At 42.8% G+C, this 19,489-nt stretch overlaps 1 protein-coding gene across 2 annotated transcripts in view; it reads left to right on the forward strand.

The window, feature by feature from the left end:
• LOC126213261 (zinc finger protein 492-like) overlaps positions 1-19,489 on the forward strand; it is a 103,144-nt gene that overhangs the window by 68,028 nt on the left and 15,627 nt on the right. The window lies entirely within an intron of this gene.

A 19,489-nucleotide genomic window follows, 5' to 3' on the forward strand; every position in this document is an offset into this window, starting at 1 on the left:
GCCTTATTCTGGAAGGTGTTGCAGTTGGAGACTCTGTGAAATTTTTCTCATTTATGGAAAAGATGGTTGCAAACTTAATGCCCACATGCACTCAAAAAAAAAAAAATGGTTAAAATGTCTCTGAGCACTATGGGACTTAACATCTATGGTCATCAGTCCCCTAGAACTTAGAACTACTTAAACCTAACTAACCTAAGGGCAGCACACAACACCCAGTCATCACGAGGCAGAGAAAATCCCTGACCCCGCCGGGAATCGAACCCGGGAACCAGGGCGCAGGAAGCGAGAACGCTACTGCACGACCATGAGCTGCGGACCCACATGCACTCATTTTCTACCATTTGCTCGAGTAGTTTTTGCCTCAAAGATTAAGGGAGGCTGTCAAGTAATCACAGTCCAACCATACATTCCAAACCAGATGAGTTCGTACAAGTGTCAACTTTATAATAAAACTTGTATCTAGTCAAAACATGGCCAAGTGTGTTACTTTTGGCTGAGATGCTCACGAGGGCAGCTGTTCGCCTCCTCTCTGCTGTATCAATTGTAATCCCGTGAATGTCCCAAGTGTCTTAATGAGTAAGCATCCAGGAGATCTGATTGAAGGACATCAAACCCCACCCTGTCACTTGCAATTGTTAGCTAGTCAAAATCCGTGCATTTTACCGTCTGGCATTTACAGTACCATTTTTGCTATGCCGTGCGTAACGGAGGATATGCCCACCAAGACTTCCAACTTCAAGTCAGTGTTGCAGTAGTGAAATCACACAGGTCACAATAGTATCCCTGTCTCCTACTACAGCTACGCAACAAGCAATCAGATCTTTACATTTGGTGGAGAAATCACGTGCTACACAACTGTCAGGCTGAAAGGACAAAAGCAATACCCCTGCAAAGACTTTCTACAGCTAAAAACATACTCTTCATCTGTCAACTAGAAAGTTCTAAGAACTCTAACAAAAACAAATGGTCTTCTCCTTCGCTGACTTGGAGATCCACTTCAGTGGTGTTGGCATATGTACCCTTACCTGGCTGACCTCCATTTTTCTGGTGCCCACTGCCTACCGATTTTCTGTCGTGGAATTCAGACTGACCCAGGTAGATAGCCAATATGTTTGTAGACCTCATGGAACAGGATTCTCCAGCCTCTTCCCCCTGTAACAGTGGATTTTTGAAGGCTGGCACTCAGCAGCCACCAAGGTGACTAATCTTAATTTGTTCCCTCTTGCCCAATCCCCATTATGACTTCTCCAATGGAAAATTCATGGCATTAAATCCCAGGAGGGATTACAGCTGCTCTTGGAATTGCAGTGTCCGCTTGTTTTCTGCTTCCAAGAAAAAAAATTATCCTCACAACCCATTTGACCTTTCATGTTTCTTTCTGGTCCTCTGTGACCTTTACCCCCCAAGGACAGCATTCCACCTCATGTGGGAGCCATGCTGGCCATCCATCTCATTTAACATGCGACTGCTAGCTGTTGCAGTCAGCATTGCCCTTCCTCATTTCACCTTTTCTCTTTGCAAGATCTACACCTCTCCATCATTTGCTGTTACCAAGTCGGACTTACTCTAGCTCATTGGTCAGCTCCCTCACTCCTTTTTGCTGCTTGGCAACTTCACTGCCCACCATCTGCTTTGGGGCTCTTAGAGAACCTGTCCAAGAGGTTCCCTCTTAGCTGACCTTCTGAATCATCTCTTACCACTAGAGCACGCACGTTCCTTTCAGATTTCATGCACATTTCTTACCATTTGGACTTCTTGTTCTGCACTGTCCAGCTCGCCTGTCATCTTTGGAATGTGTGTTCTTATAGGACAACTATCCAAGGATTTCCACCCAATAATCCCCAAACAGCTTTTAGAGTTTAGCCAAGAGACAAAATCCAATAATAAGTTAACTTGGCAATACAACTTAAGATCATTTACAAAAACCTTTAAGAATGATGACAGTTGGCACCATAAAATCGGAAAACATTAAGGGCAGCAATAAACTAAAAAACATTAATAATAATGGCAACTTGGCACCATAAAATAAGATAAATTTATTCTGCAAGAACAAATTACAATGGTGCTTTAAAAGATTTTATACCACAAACCAAGATCCAATAATAAGTTAACTTGGCATTACGATTTAAAATCATTTATATGAAAGAACTTTGAGAAAGATAATGGCACTTGGCACCATAAAATAATAGAAGCGCAACACACGACCAATAAATATAATAACAAAATAATAATTTGATACAACGAAAGGGCAAGGGCAACTCCCAACACAATCACAGACGACCGAGCTCTCACACTTCAGAGCCTTCCCACTAGAAACAGTCCCCGAAATAAATGCTGAGAGCTCCCCGACATGCCTCCCACAACTGCACCTTGGTTATGTTCTGTAACACATGACAGATAATATCAACACAAGATAAAATTCAAAAATGAAATAACAATATAACATCCCGACAGCACATAACCACAGCGCCGTTAACTCAGGCGCTCTTAACAGGTGCCAGAAGCCAACACACACAAATCTTAATAAACAAAACAATAAAAGCCAAGCGCACATGAATAGTGAAACCACAGTCTTAGAAGTGCCTTACCAACACCAAACGCGACTATTCCACCAAGTTAATAATAACACAGTAAGATAAATATACGGAACATACCACTAAATGCTGTGACACAAACCAAATTGACGAGATCGTGTTGTTCAGGTCCCAGAAGACCATATTATAAGCAGAAGTAATTCACTATGCGTATACTGTCCAAAACCGCCTTCCTTAGGCAGACTTTACCTAACTTGTCAAATGCCAAATATACCATACATGAACGCAACTCCGGGCAGGTAACAGGAACCACCTACATGAATTCCTTCAAAAAGGAACATACAGGCACCACCAAAGGTTACGCTGAGCAGACCGGGTGGGTAACGACCCACTCAGCGGTATAAACAAAAGATACTCCAGTTGAGCAATTAAATTAGTACCAATGAATATCGTAATGTGCCACACACACACACACAGCATAAACTTCCAATAATGCCGTCCCACATCAGAATGAAGTTCAGAAACCGCAGCTGGAGCTTCCAGCGGAAAATCTGACGAGCCAACCGAGCTCACACCTTAACCTGGCAGACGACTCCAAAATTTAGCAATTAGTTGTCTCCGGGCCAGAGTATCACAGGACCCCACCGGACCTCCACATCGGACAGGCAGGCAGAACAAGTACACCGACATCAATTAATCACCACCGCATGGCCAGCACAGCGGCGAGTTGATCCGCTCCAGACCACTCTGCTCATGTTGCGAAGTACAACCAACTTAGCGCTAGTCACCGGCAGGTCAGGCAGAGCCACTGTCATTACCTCCCTTTCCTGTTCCAGTCGCGTATGGTTCGCAGGAAGGACTGCTGGAAAGCCTCCGTGCGCGCTCGAATCTCTCTAATTTTACATTCGTAATCTCCTCGGGAGGTATAAGTAGGGGGAAGCAATAATATATTCGATACCTCATCCAGAAACGCACCATCTCGAAACATGGACAGCAAGCTACACCGTGATGCAGAGCGCCTCTCTTGCAGAGTCTGCCACTTGATTTTGCTAAACATCTCCATAACGCTATCATGCTTACCAAATAACCCTGTGATGAAACCCGCCACTCTTCTTTGGATGTTCTCTCTCTCCTCTGTCAACCCGACCTGGTACGGATCCCACACTGATGAGCAATACTCGAGTATAGGTCGAACGAGTGTTTTGTAAGCCACCTCCTTTGTTGATGGACTACATTTTCTAAGGACTCTCCCAATGAATCTCTCCCTGGCATCCGCCTTACCAACAATTAATTTTATATGATCATTCCACTTCAAATCGTTCTGTACAGATACACCCAGACATTGTACAGAAGTAACTGCTACCAGTGTTTGTTCCGCCATCATATAATCATACAATAAAGGATCCTTCTTTCTATGTATTCGCAATACATTACGTGTGTCTATGTTAGGGGTCAGTTGCCACTCCCTGCACCATGTGCCTATCTGCTGCAGATCTTCCTGCATTTCGCTGCAAATTTCTAATGCTGCAACTTCTCTGTATACTACAGCATCATCTGCATGGAACTTCCGACACTACTAGGTCATTTATATATATTTCGAAAAGCAATAGTCCCATAACACTCCCCTGTGGCACGCCAGAGGCTACTTTGTCTGTAGACGTCTCTCCATAGAGAACAACATGCTGTGTTCTGTTTGCTAAAAACTCTTCAATCCAGCCACACAGCTGGTCTGATATTCCGTAGGCTCATACTTTATCAGGCGACAATGCAGAACTGTATCGAACGCCTTCCGGAAGTCAAGGAAAATGGCATCTACCTGGGAGCCTATATCTAATATTTTCTGGGTCTCATGAACAAATAAAGCGAGTTGGGTCTCACACGATCGCTGTTTCCGGAATCCATGTTGATTCCTACAGAGTAGATTCTGGGTTTCCAGAAATGACATGATACGCGAGCAAAAAACATGTTCTAAAATTCTACAAGAGATCGATGTCAGAGATATAGGCCTATAGTTCAGCGCTTCTGCTCGACGACCCTTCTTGAAAACTGGGGCTACTTGTACTCTTTTCCAATCATTTGGAACCTTCCGTTCCTCTAGAGACTCGCTGTACAGGGCTGTTAGAAGGGGGCAAGTTCTTTCATGTACTCTGTGTAGAATCGAATTGGTATCCTGTCAGGTCCAGTGGACTCTCCTCTGTTGAGTGATTTCAGTTGCTTTTCTATTCCTTGGACACTTATTTCGATGTCAGCTATACTTTCGTTCGTGCGAGGATTTAGAGAAGGAACTGCAGTGTGGTCTTCATCTGTGAAACAGCTTTGGAAAAAGGTGTTTAGTATTTCAGCTTTACGTGTGTCATCCTCTGTTTCAATGCCATCATCATCCCAGAGTGTCAGGATATGCTTTTTCGATACACTTACTGATTTAACGTAAGACCAGAACTTCCTAGGGTTTTCTGTCAAATCGGTACATAGAATTTTACTTTCGAATTCACTGAAAACTTCACGCATAGCCCTCCTTACGCTAACTTTGACATCCTAAGGCCGACTGTAGGCTATACCCCTCCCCCACGACCTTTACACAGCTGTGATGACCACATAAAGTATCTTCCAAATGTTATCCTTATCGCCGAAGAATGTTCCCCACCGTGCACTTCAAGTTTACTGTAGTGTGTCCTGGTCCCTGGTGGACTGAGGCATGCAGCAATATGATTCGCTTGCAGAGATATGCTCTCCACATTTTGAACCATCGTCCTGATACATCTGCTAGAGGGCTGGTATCCTCTGTAGTCCGTACATTTGGGACTTTAGAAGCTGTCTGCCCCATTTACTAGAGGAAGTTTTGAAAGACAAAGTTGTCTCAAGGTTTATATGGTTTGACTTGTCACGCACATTTATCCACGAAAACGGGTTGCCTGAATGCTCGTCCTGGGTATCATTGTCTTTGCTATCTCAAGCAACCATATTATGGAATCACCCAACAGGCGTCTCAGCTCCCTTTTCGCCAAGGATTTTACACTCTGTTACAGTTCCACACAAACGTGTCTCCTTGTGTGGCGTCTTCAGCGTCGTTCCTATCTTCTTTTCTCGTGAAGCATGGACAGTGGCTTTGACTTTTCCACTGCCAAAACCTTTTGTATGAATTTTTGGCTGCGTAATGAGTTTCTTACACCATCTTTACATCTTGCACCTTTCGTTCTTCCACTCATTGAAACTAGAAAATTCCTGTAGCTAATATCTGATAGGAAACTGACTTGGTCCTCCCATGTATTCTTACCTGGCTGTACATGGTACCCAGTTCCTCAGTGTCCTACATCTCCTAAGTGGTACTTCCAGGGGAGCGGATCAGACCACCCTCCTCCATTTTTTTTAAATACCATGTCCATTCATAACTAGACTGTGGGTGTTTAGTTCATTCCTCTGCACTTCTGTTCATCATTTGCTGTCTTAACACACTCCACCATCATGGAATATGTTTTACCACTGGTGGCTTTTACGCGAGCCCGTTTGAGAGTCAGTGCAGAAGATGCTGAACAACTAGTCATACTGGCATGATGTCCTCCTCTGTGGATAGGCATTCCGTTTCTCTTTCACGCCTGATCACTCATCTTATTCCCTCTCATTCCATGACTCCCTTGCCTTCTAGTATGGGTCATGCCATTCATCTCAGTTACCTCGTGGAGTTGACTTATGGCTTCTGCTTTGCAGCTTAACTTCACAGTACCTGCCACATTCCTGATGGTTGTGAGCCCTTCGCCACCTTTGCTTCATGTAGCAGCCCATATTCATTGTAGACGTCATTTTCTTCACTTTTATAAGCGAGACTCACTATAGGAAAAAATGCATAAATAATGTGGACTAATCTGTCGTCAAGGTACAAAATTCATTACATTGTTACACTCTCCACGAATTGTACTGACTGGCAGTTGGTTCATCAGTTGCTAACTCAAAAATTTTATCAGTATTATGCACCATCACTTGTCCCTCTGAGAAACCTAGTGATCATCCTATTAAATATTTGTGAATGAAGTCCGCAATGTGTTTTGTTTCTATCTTTGATTTAAAGATATTAACGTTTGCCTTCACCTCATACCTCAAATCCCTTAACAAAACGTTTCAAGTATACATATGAATTGTCAGTGTTGCAATTGACACTACTTCCCAATTCTCTAGATGCAATTTATTATTAATTCAGTGACGTTAGCTATGCTTTCGTATGTTTCCAGCCAGTCAATGCTGTACATCGCTACCCCCTGCATATATATTGGAGGAAATTAGTTTGCTTTCAATTTAAACCAATTAGGATTAGAGTGAACATAATTACATCGCAGATTCAAATGACGTGGAGACTTGCGTACTGCTTGTTTTTATGCAATTTTCAGGAAAAATATCATGCAGAAATATCCTCAGAGGTATGAACTGAAGTCATGGTAGCGTCGAACATTGTACATCAGCTGGTTCCTATTGGTGAAGTGACAACACAGTTCTTCAGGTGGCTTTAAATCACCAAGAGCTCCATACCCCAAACAACATCGAAATTGACAGTTCCATGTTTCTTGGATTTCCACATTGTCTTAGGCAATGTATCCTTTATAAACACGCTGTAAAATCTCGTGATTTTAAGTTTGCTGACGAGTTTAACCAGATCTGTGTTATTAATCCTTTTTTCCAGTATCATTGCTGTGGGCCTTTATGTACAACCAAAGCCATTTCCTGTATTGTAAATATAGGCCTTCGCCTATAGCAATGGCCTCCATGGTCATATTATGCCTTTCAGCTGCTTGTAATTACTTTTCGCTTTTTCGGGCGTTCTGTACTGCTTGAATTATATCAGCTCTCCTAGCTAATGAAACCAGTAGCTGACAGCCCAGCAAATGCAGGTATCGGAAACAGAATTATTCCACCAGATGTCTTTGATATTTGTAGGAACGTGGGCGTTTTAACACATCATTTCCTTCCTTCTTTCTGCCTAAAGGCACCTTTTGCAGCTGTCACCAATTTTTTAAATATCCCATAGGTTTTTCTTCTTCTTTAGTATACAGTGAACTGAATTAAGTAATGCTTGAAGGCTAGTCCAGTACCCAATTTAAGTTCGAGCAAACATTGCCTTATCAACCACATATTCAGAAATAGCTTGTGCTGCATGAATTACTGTTCCTTGACATACCTGTGTAGCCTTATCAATGAATATTTGCTCTGCAATACAGTGATCTTTGTCTGTAGTGTAGGCAATGATGTGCACTTTGTATACATTGTCCAATGCATTAAAGCCCTTATCACCATAAGCTAGGTGCTATTTTAGTTTTGTTCCAGCTCCACAGAAATTGTATCCAGAGATATACACTTCTGATGGCAGATTCTCGAGAATACCACCTCCAACTTTGTTGATACGTTTCGTAGCACTCATGTCACACTACTGCATGGTTTCAGCTTTGCTTTTCGAATTACATAGCAAATTGTGGGTGTTCACCCAGCTGTTGAGCTTTGATGAGAAACTAAGCCATTTCATCAATGCCCTGTTCCTTTGACATCATATGATCCGCTCTATGAGGAACATAATGGGTTCAAAGCTTTCTTGTAATTCCTTTGTGACTTCAATAGGTTTGCTCTTAATTCTGTGGTGAATAATGCGATTATACTCGTTAATGATTTTTGGCTGTATGTTCAGCCATTTGCACATACATTGAAGATTAAATTGCTTCCACATTCCATTTTTGATGGTCCAGTTCAACCATTTGGCAATACTGTTTCCAAATATGAGAATGTTGAGTAGTGGCTTATCCCACTTATTTCGAATTCTGCTTTGAAATGTCTATCGTAAAATTCACTTCCATCATATGTCTTCAAGGTTGATGGACAGTCGATTCAGTCCTGTCTGCAACAACTGTTCAGAAACCTCTCAAACCTCCTTCCCTGTGTTTACATTCAAAAGTAAGGCCCAAGCGAAATTGGAATGTGTCTGTGACTGCGAGAATGTACTTGACACCATTATTTGATTGTAAGTAGTTTTGAATATCCAAGAGATCAGCCTGCCATGCATAATCCATTCCTCGTATTATCAGATTTATTCTGCATGCAGGTCTGTAAAGCTCATGAACAACTCTCTTCACACTTACTCGACGATGCCTAATTTTCGTAGCCCAGGTAAGATCGATAATATTTTGTTCATGTGATCTGCGATCTCTTCACCAGCTAAAGCTGTAAACAGTTGTAATCGATCTATGATTCCATTTAGTTACCATAATTTATATATTCTAGATGTAGACTGTTTAGTGTTTCAGGCTGAACTTTGACTATTTTACCTGCACTAGGTGGAGCTGCTAATGCTGGTTCAGTTAAAATCCTGTATTTGTCGCTCTATGAGACTTCCATCATCCTTTTGGGGTTTTACATACGTTGGTCATATGTGATATTGGACCACATGTTTCTATAGTTTCAGGGTATATTTTTAACAGTTGACATTTTCAAAATTATTAACTGTAACAGCCTAGGCAATCTTTCAAATTCCTTGTTCCCAATTCTTATTGCCTTCTTGGTTAAACATATTGAGTGCTTACCTAACAAATACGGTTTTGCCCTGATGACCCCATATGTTCTTTCTTAACTCAGCACTCCTCCTCCTCCTCCTCCTCCTCCTCCTGTTTCTGGTTTCATCCATAGTCCATGACACCTCTTTCAGCCTGTCAGTTACTGGCTTAAGTGTTGCTGAGGGACACTGGTCTCGTTGCAGTTGACCTAACTTTCACGAAAGTAACTTCTGTCAAATTGTCTTCCACACCTCAGTTTTTAACATTACACTTCTTTGACAACATGCTGGGTATGCTTAAGTATGTCTCACTCAAATAAATTATATTCACTTCCATGTGGCGAGCAAAGCAGAAATGTCGGCGGATATCCTGATTTTCCACAGAGTTGTTGCCAAAAATGAATATGCTGTTTGGTTTTACGTTTTCAGGTGGTGGAATATCACTGCTTTTGCTGGCAGTTTAGTATGTTAGTACCTTAACTCCATGCAAAATCTCCTGCAGTAGTTGATATTTTGATTGAAACAGAATTTTTGAAAAATATATACCTGCTCTAAGTGGACTCCCACAGGATATGTCAACAGTGTAAAAAGTAATTATTTTCCGCAGCATGAAACCCCAATAACCAAAGCACCTCTAATATCAGGAAGTAATGGTCCATTCGTCTCGTTCTTCAGGTTTCTACCTTCATCACTGCAGGACCAGTCATTTAAAAACCCTTGTGGTGAGACTCTTTCGTCCACTTGGTTATGGTGGTAACTGTTTATTTACATTGAAATGGAGGGTTTTTATAAACTCTTGCTTACAGCTGGGTATATAAACAAACTTAAATTAGATCGTAATTCAGTGCCCACATCTGGTAATGATGATTCGTACATTTCCACTTCCATCAATGCACAGAATGCATCATGGAGTCGAGCTATGGTAGTTTCCAATGAGTGGAGATTTTGGCAAGCTATCGACAGTAAATTACTTGTAGAATATGTGACTGCCATCTTTGCCAACACTCTAGCTCATGCTGTACAGCATTTAATTAAAATGTTAAAAATCAGCTCCTGTAGATCTGTGCTCCCTCTGTTGTTAAATATTTTAACTGTACCAACTCTATCCCCTACAGAGATGGTATGATCACCTGGTAACATCAGGGGAGAACAAACTTTTCTGTGGAACAAGGCTGACATCTGCTTTGAGACATTGCATTGTCAGTGTCATTGATGCAAAGCGAATATTACTTTGTCATCACTAAATCGATGGTTTTCAAGAAATTCCACTTACTAGAACTCCCTATTCGATATTACACTGAGAGTAATATGCTTACACCCACTGGTATTCAAACAGTAGGTTTGATTGAATGGCATTATGTTGACACCAGATGCCTGCTGCTGCAACGACTTCACCTTTGCTGCAAGGAAAGCATATAGTGTTCGTTAGAAGCTTATTTGCTCATTTTCTCTGTTCGTCAGCATTAATACTTAAATTGGCTCACAATGGGGACTTTTGATGCATGACTTGACGTCCTTATCCTTTGATGTTTGTCACAAGTGAGCGAATTATTTATCAATTGCTGTAAGTATATTTTCGTGACATCTACTACTATTATAGTTGTAATGGTATTATTATTGTTATTGTTATTATTGTTATTTAGCTTCAAATCCCGTATTTTGTGCACGTGTGTGTATTTATCAGGCACATTTATAAGCTTTATAAACTGTGTGGTCCATAGAACCACTGGCTGAATTGCATCACTCCTTTGTGTTGTGTTACTTGCAGCACTTAGATCGCCCAATCCAGTGGAAGCTCTCATAGTAGCAGCAGTAGTACATCAGAGTACTGTGAGCTGACATGTTTTCATAAGAAGTGACTTATTTTAAATATTGTCTGTGTTCCTTACGTTCAACTCCTATACTTCGTATATGTCTGTTTATTTACCATGCCAACTCTGGTATGGACAGATATAGTAATTGCTGTGTTCAGATGTGAATGAAGTTGGTGATTCTTCGCTCACAGCTCCAGGTAGTGTTGTCCACCAATTGGTCCACTGCTGCGGTCACCTTGGGTACTGCCCATACTGAGATTGACCTCTCACTTGGTCCGCAGCTCGTGGTCGTGTGGTAGCGTTCTCGCTTCCCGCGCCCAGATTCCCGGATTCGATTCCCGGCGGTGTCAGGGATTTTCTCTGCCTCGTGATGACTGGGTGTTGTGTGCTGTCCTTAGGTTAGTTAGTTTTAAGTAGTTCTAAGTTATAGGGGACTGATGACCATAGATGTTAAGTCCCATAGTGCTCAGAGCCATTTGAACCTCTCACTTGTGGTCGAGTGGGAAGTCATTCCAGCGTGTGGGTGGCAAGGAAAGAATATCCATGTTGCTGATCGGAGAGCCTGCTCAGTTCGTCTGATGAACAATTTGATTTCTGTCTATGGCTGATGAAATCCATGAGCCAGATGAAGTCGCTTGCCATGTTCCAGAGAAAGCCTCTCAGTGTGCAAGACAGGACAGGGGGTAGTATTACTGGTGATTGGAAGCTCCGGTGTTAGGTGTGTAATGGCACCATTTAGTGAAACGACTGTATAGGAGGGGAAGGAATCCAATGTACATACTGGGAGGAGTCTTAACAGATAAGAAATGGGTGCTTCTGGATGCCATGAAAGACATGGAATAGCCAGCAGTAGGTGGTGGCTCACGTTGGTGCTAACAATATGTGCCACATTGGATTGGAAGAGGTTCTATCAGGTTTCAGGTGACTGGCTAGTAACGACTGCCAGTCTTGTGTGCGAGATGAAGGCAGAGCTCACCATCTGAAGCATCATGGGCAGAACTGAAGGTGGTTCTTTTATAGAGTGGAGTGAAGTCTGAATCAGAGTCCCAGACAGTTCTGCAGCTGTGTAGGTTGCAGATTCCCCAACTAGCGTCATAAAGTGGTGGATTTATGGATTCAGCTAAATGGCTCAGGAGTCAACTACACAAAGGAAGCAGTTCCACGAGTATGCGGATGTGTAGAGGGGACTGGGCTTTTTTTAAAATTAGAGGGTCTCAGGTAAGTGCAGAAAGTGCTTCAGTTTCAAAGGCTGCAAGTAGAACACCGAAAGAGGGTAGATACAACACAGTAAGTATCGTAGCTGTAAATTGTCATAGTTGCATTAGAAAAGAACGAGGGCTCAAAGCGCTAACAGAAAGCACTGAATGTCAAATTGTTATAGGTATTTAAATAAGTTCAGCTGAAATTTTTGAAGAGACCTAAGCATATTCACAAAGAATAGATGAAATACATTTGGTGGTGTAGTGTTCATTGCTGTTCGAAGTAGTTTACCTTGTAGTGAAATTTAAGTAGATAGCTCCTGTGAGGTAGTAAGGGTAGCGATCAATTAAAAGTTGTGATCTGAGATGTCATGGTCTATCTGTAAAACTACCTCTTCCTGACGTTTCGTTGCCTACTGCAGCCAACATCTTCGGAGGTGAGTAAACGATGGCTGCCAGGCCATGGATTTCCCGTTTATATAGTGTGCATAAATGGCACCAACATATGTCACGTGGGGCAGACTATAAGTCTATCTCTGACTAACATCATTATTCTTGAACGAATGTACTCGATCGTCACATGATTGGAACAAAGTCGACCACAATATCCTGTCTAACTTTTAGCCGTCTCCTTTTGTGTTGAAATCATTGTGGTGTTCCAGAATTTCTATAGCTTTTCTATACATACGTGCATAATAATCGATGTTCTGGCTAACACGCTTGTCTCACTAAATTTTATTTCATGACAGCCTTCCTTAAAAACATGTTTCGGTACAGCTGATTTGTCGGTATATCCCAGTCTACAGTTCCTTTTGTGTTCGGTTGGCCAAAACTTTCCCAATACAGTCCGTAATATTGTGAATAAATGGAAGAAAAACTTTTCCAGCTGACAGTTGTTGCTGCATGTTGTCACATACTTTTCTTCTGGGATGAAGTGCTCTCTCGATGTCGTTGTCGGCGTATCCATTTTTCTTAACAGCCATTCGTAAATGATTTAGATCAACTTGAAAATAAACTTACTAGCTCTGTCCACCAATGTTTTAATGACACCTCTCTTCTTCCTGGGATGATGGTTCGAATGCTTATGGAGGTAATAGTCGATGTGTGTTTCTTTTGTATACACCTTATGCCCTAGAATCCCATTACCTGTTTAATTGCTGATACGTCCAAAAAAATTAGTTGCCATTTCTCTGTTTCTCCATAGTAAATTGTATCTTTGGATTAATACTATTCAGATACACCAAGAAACCGTACAGTTCCTCTCTACTGTGATTCCATATCACAAAAGTCCCATCCACGTACCGACACCACTTTCAATGACTTTTTCTGCCCGGCTGCAGTGCTTACTGTTCAAAAAATTCAATGAAAACATTAGCAACAGCTGGACTCAGAGGGCTGCCCATGGCCACGCCTTCTGTTTGTTCGTGAAACTCATTATCATACTGGAAATAAGTCATGGACGGCTGCCGGTGGCCGAGCGGTTCTAGGCGCTTCAGTCTGGAACCGCGCGACCGCTACGGTCGCAGGTTCGAATCCTGCCTTGGGCATGGATGTGTGCGATGTCCTTAGGTTAGTTAGGTTTACGTAGTTCTAAGTTCTAGCGGACTGATGACCTGAGATGTTAAGTCCCATAGTGCTCAGAGCCAAATAAATCATGGACAGGCAATTTTGGGACCTCCATAGCCTGGCAGCCAGTCATTGACTCACTGCTGCCCTCTGTTAGTAACGAAACGTCAGGAAGTAGTAGTTTTACAGATTGACCATGGCTTCTCAGGCCATAAGTTTTAACTAATGGGGATGCTGACTGTGAAAGCCTATACAGTATGATAAGTACGGGTGGAGCTTACACCTACGAACTGGAATAAATTAATAAGTTCCCTTCACCAATGCTCTGACTTGGATGAAACATGCTGAACAGTTAAAAGAAAACTTGTCATTTGAAATAGGTATGCCACTTGTAGAATTAGAGTTGGTGGGGACTTTCGTCTACCCTCGATATATTTGCGAAAATACAATGTCAGTGGTAGGCATAAAACGTCGTCGAAAAGCGAACTGAATGGTGTGTCTGAAAATTATTTTACACAGTGAGTTCAGAAACGCACTGAAAGTGTAAATGGTTGAGAAAACATTTTAATAACCATGGTCAAACAGGGAGCGTAACAGGTACAGGGATTAGTGACCACAATGTTGTTGAGCCATGAAAAGTTCACAAGAGTGAATACTGTAACATCAAAACTCACCAAAATAAACGCATAATACATGCCCTTGAAAAAGCAGATAAAAATTCACTTTACACATCCCAAAGAGAGAGAGTTTCCACTCCTTCAGATAAGTCTTTCTAAACATAGCCCAGATGTGGTTTAAAGTAAAATAAGTAATAACTGAGAGATACATATCAAATAAATTAATAAGTGGTACTGACACACAACAGGTCAGACCAGTGTTTCAGAAGCAATGAAATACACATGCCAAATTTAAGAGAATGCAAAATCCACAGGATTGGCCAAGTTTTACAGAAGCTCGAAATTTAGTGCAAACTTCAATGAGAGAGGCTTTTAATAGTTTCCAGAACGACACTCTGTGTCGAAATCTGGCAGAAAACCCAAAGAAATTCTGGTTGTATGTAAAGTATACAATTGACAAGATGCATTAATACCTTCACTGCGCGATAACAATGGTATAGTTATTGAAGACAGTGCTACTAAAGCGAGTTACTGAAGACGGATTTTATCAATTCCTGCACAGGAAAAGCAAAGTATTCCAGAATTCTAATTAAGAATAACTGCCTATATGAGTAACTTAGAAGTGGGTATCCTAAATGTGTTGGAGTAGCTTAACACTTAAGAAAGGCAATGCCTCTGGGTCAGACTGTACATCACCCACGTTAAGAAAGGCATTGCCTCTGGGGCAGACTGTACACCACCCAGGTTCCTTTCAGAATATGCTGATACAATAGCTCCATACTTGGCAGTCATAAGCAACTCTTCAACTGCAGAACGATCAGTACCCAGATACAGGAAAGTAGCACAAATTAGACCGGAAACCAAGAAAGGAAATGGGAGTACTCCGATGAAATGCCCACCCATACCACTAACGTCACTTTGCAGTAGGATTTTGGAAAATATAATCTGTTTGAACATTGTGAATGACCTTCAAGATATCATTTATGGACAAATAACCAACACATATTCGGAGAACATAATTCTTGTGAAACACATCAAGCTCTTTATTCTCGCAAAGTAATGACTAATTTGGGCAGATGACATTACATTGATTCCATATTTTTTGTTTTACAGAAAGCTTTTGACTCTATTCCTCACAAGTGATTTCCGATTACGTTGTGTGCCCCTGGAGTATCATCCTAGTTGTTTGCACTTATTCGTGATTTTGTACCAGGAAGGTAACAGTTCGTAATATCTGACAGAAAGTCATCGAAGTAATATCTCACGTTTCCCAAGTAAGTGTTATAGGCCCTCTCTTGTACCTGATCTATGTACACGATTTAAGAGAGAATCTGAGAAGCTCTCTTTGATTGTTTCCAGATCATGCTGTCATTTACCTTATTGTAAAGTCATCAGATGATCAAAACGAATTGTGAAGTGATAAAGATGTTTTTAAGATGTGAAAAATGACATTTGACTGTAAATAATGGAAAGTATGAAGTAAACCACAGGAGTATTGAAATGAATGTGCTAAATTTCGTTACCACGATAAATCATACAAACCTAAAAGCTGTGAACTCAACTAAATACATAGGGATTACACTTATGAGTAAATTAAATCATAACATTCATATAGATACTGCTCTGGAGGAAGCAAACCAAAGATTGGTTTTTTGGCAGACCACTTGGAAAATGTAACAAGTCTACTAAAGAAACTGCTTACACTGTGCTTGCCTGTCCTCTTGTGGAGTATTCCAGTGTGGTGTGGGACATCAAAGAAATTTAAAGGATAGCAGCTGTTTTTGTATTATCACGAAATCAGGGAGAGAGTGCTGTGGATACGATACATGAACTGGGATGGCGGTAATTAGAACAAAGCCGTTTTTCGCTAGAGCCAGAGATTTTCGTGAAATTTCAAACACGAATTTTGTCGTCAGAGTTTGATAATATTTTGTTGGCGCCCATCTACACTCCTGGAAATGGAAAAAAGAACACATTGACACCGGTGTGTCAGACCCACCATACTTGCTCCGGACACTGCGAGAGGGCTGTACAAGCAATGATCACACGCATGGCACAGCGGACACACCAGGAACCGCGGTGTTGGCCGTCGAATGGCGCTAGCTGCGCAGCATTTGTGCACCGCCGCCGTCAGTGTCAGCCAGTTTGCCGTGGCATACGGAGCTCCATCGCAGTCTTTAACACTGGTAGCATGCCGCGACAGCGTGGACGTGAACCGTATGTGAAGTTGACGGACTTTGAGCGAGGGCGTATAGTGGGCATGCGGGAGGCCGGGTGGACGTACCGCCGAATTGCTCAACACGTGGGGTGTGAGGTCTCCACAGTACATCGATGTTGTCGCCAGTGGTCGGCGGAAGGTGCACGTGCCCGTCGACCTGGGACCGGACCGCAGCGACGCACGGATGCACGCGAAGACCTACGCAGTGCCGTAGGGGACCGCACCGCCACTTCCCAGCAAATTAGGGACACTGTTGCTCCTGGGGTATCGGCGAGGACCATTCGCAACCGTCTCCATGAAGCTGGGCTACGGTCCCGCACACCGTTAGGCCGTCTTCCGCTCATGCCCCAACATCGTGCAGCCCGCCTCCAGTGGTGTCGCGACAGGCGTGAATGGAGGGACGAATGGAGACGTGTCGTCTTCAGCGATGAGAGTCGCTTCTGCCTTGGTGCCAATGATGGTCGTATGCGTGTTTGGCGCCGTGCAGGTGAGCGCCACAATCAGGACTGCATACGACCGAGGCACACAGGGCCAACACCCGGCATCATGGTGTGGGGAGCGATCTCCTACACTGGCCGTACACCACTGGTGATCGTCGAGGGGACACTGAATAGTGCACGGTACATCCAAACCGTCATCGAACCCATCGTTCTACCATTCCTAGACCGGCAAGGGAACTTGCTGTTCCAACAGGACAATGCACGTCCGCATGTATCCCGTGCCACCCAACGTGCTCTAGAAGGTGTAAGTCAACTACCCTGGCCAGCAAGATCTCCGGATCTGTCCCCCATTGAGCATGTTTGGGACTGGATGAAGCGTCGTCTCACGCGGTCTGCACGTCCAGCACGAACGCTGGTCCAACTGAGGCGCCAGGTGGAAATGGCATGGCAAGCCGTTCCACAGGACTACATCCAGCATCTCTACGATCGTCTCCATGGGAGAATAGCAGCCTGCATTGCTGCGAAAGGTGGATATACACTGTACTAGTGCCGACATTGTGCATGCTCTGTTGCCTGTGTCTATGTACCTGTGGTTCTGTCAGTGTGATCATGTGATGTATCTGACCCCAGGAATGTGTCAATAAAGTTTCCCCTTCCTGGGACAATGAATTCACGGTGTTCTTATTTCAATTTCCAGGAGTGTATGTAGGGAGAAATTATCATCATAGTAAAGTACGAGAAATCAGAGCTCACATGGAAATATGTAACCCTGCACGCAATGAGAGTGGAATGGTAGAGAAGTAAATTAAAAATTATGGTTCGATGCCCATCTGCCAGGCCCTTAATCGTGAATTGCCGAGTTATCATGTAGATATAGATCATCAGTCATCATCGTCATCTTACATATATGCTTGTGGGCTTCGGACGTTTAGGTGGTGTGGCTGATAATTGTCTCAGAGTCACTTGCTCTTCACATATTTACTGACACTGTTCTCATTACATTTTCTGGAATACCATAGCAACAACAGCAAATTGCGTCAATATCTTCATCATCAGCACTCCCATTACAGTGTACCATGGACAAAAAGTTAATCAACTGAATACAGAAAATCGAATGCTTAGCAGTGGGATTTCTTTTTTGTTTTTAATATGTACAGTCGATGTCTTAATCAGTCATTGTCAAGATGCAAATGCTGAGAGAGTGTTGTGCATATATGTTTCAAAAAGAAAGTAGAACCTCCTACTGATACAATAGTAACAAAACATAATGAGATTTACAGGTAGACCAGTTTTTAAACGTTTCTTGTATCTACAGGCATGTTAAACAATTCGAACATATGCAACACTTCATACATGTTAATTGCAGTAACGTCATATGACATAATGGGCTCAGAGATGTGAGGTGCACGGGGCAAAGTGTGCTGCATGATAGTTGATGGAGCACTGGCCATGGGAGTGGAGGTGTTCATGGCTGGATGCTTATGCTCATAACAGTGAATATGCATTTGAATTGTACTGAAATCTTGGTCCTGTGCATGCAGAGCCGAGCGCACTTCGAACAGGAGCTGCTAAAGCTACAAGTAGCAGAAGCACAGGGAGGAGGCACAAGGGTCCTCTCATCCCTCTCCTTCCCCCCTCCCCTCCCATATCCCCTTTCCATCCTGTGCACCTCAGGCACTAGTTCTTTTCCTGTTTTATCTCTAACTCTCCCACCCTCCCTTCCTCTCTCTGTCTCCCATGTATCTCCCCAGCCCGTATCTCCAGGTAGGTTGAGATTCCTAAACTGCCAGAAAGTTCTATACAGGCTTATAACTCCATAACCATTCAATGTATTGATCAGGTTTACAGCTCCTATGGAAACGATACCATCTTTTCACATGGAAAAATGTACTTCCACCCAATAAAAAGTTTTTCACCATAGCAAGCGCGTTTCTAGCTGGGAAATCTGGAAATTTTTTCTTGTTTGTATATACACCCAGTTAAGAAGGTATCTCTTTCATATGAAATAAAGTGCCTATTGAGAAGAAATGCAGTGCACAGGTGGTACAGCTGTTTTATCAGAACAGCAGGACTGCATTGCAGGAATATCATTGAAATACATGGCTGTGAAGAGGCCCCATGTCAATAAATGTGTTGAAGAATACAATGAAGGAATTTGAAGAAATAAGTGAATTGGGTGGTGCAGCAGATTGCCATAGCGGTTGTTGAAGTTGCTTTTAGCTACAGCTAATCATGCAGCAGATGCCTCAAATTCTGCAGTAAATGCTAGTGTTCTCACAGGATCTCTGTCTCTCTCTCTCTCTCTACCTCCCTCCCTCCCTCCCTCCCTCCCTCCCTCCCTCCCTCCCTCCCTCCCTCCCTCCCTCGCTCCCTCCTCCCCTCCCTCCCTCCCCCCTACCCACCCTCCCCTACCCACCCTCCCCCCCCACCCTCCCTCCCTCCACACACACGCTACCTCTGATTGCCTCCCCCCCAGTCAACAGTTAAAAAGATTTGGTGGCACATTTTACACTAGTATCTCTAGAAGGCTCTGAATGTGCTGCTAAAGCAGCCCCAAGATAGGCCACAACACTTTCAT

The sequence above is a fragment of the Schistocerca nitens genome, chromosome 11 (genome assembly GCF_023898315.1).
Source record: "Schistocerca nitens isolate TAMUIC-IGC-003100 chromosome 11, iqSchNite1.1, whole genome shotgun sequence".
NCBI classification, from domain to species: Eukaryota; Metazoa; Arthropoda; class Insecta; order Orthoptera; family Acrididae; genus Schistocerca; species Schistocerca nitens.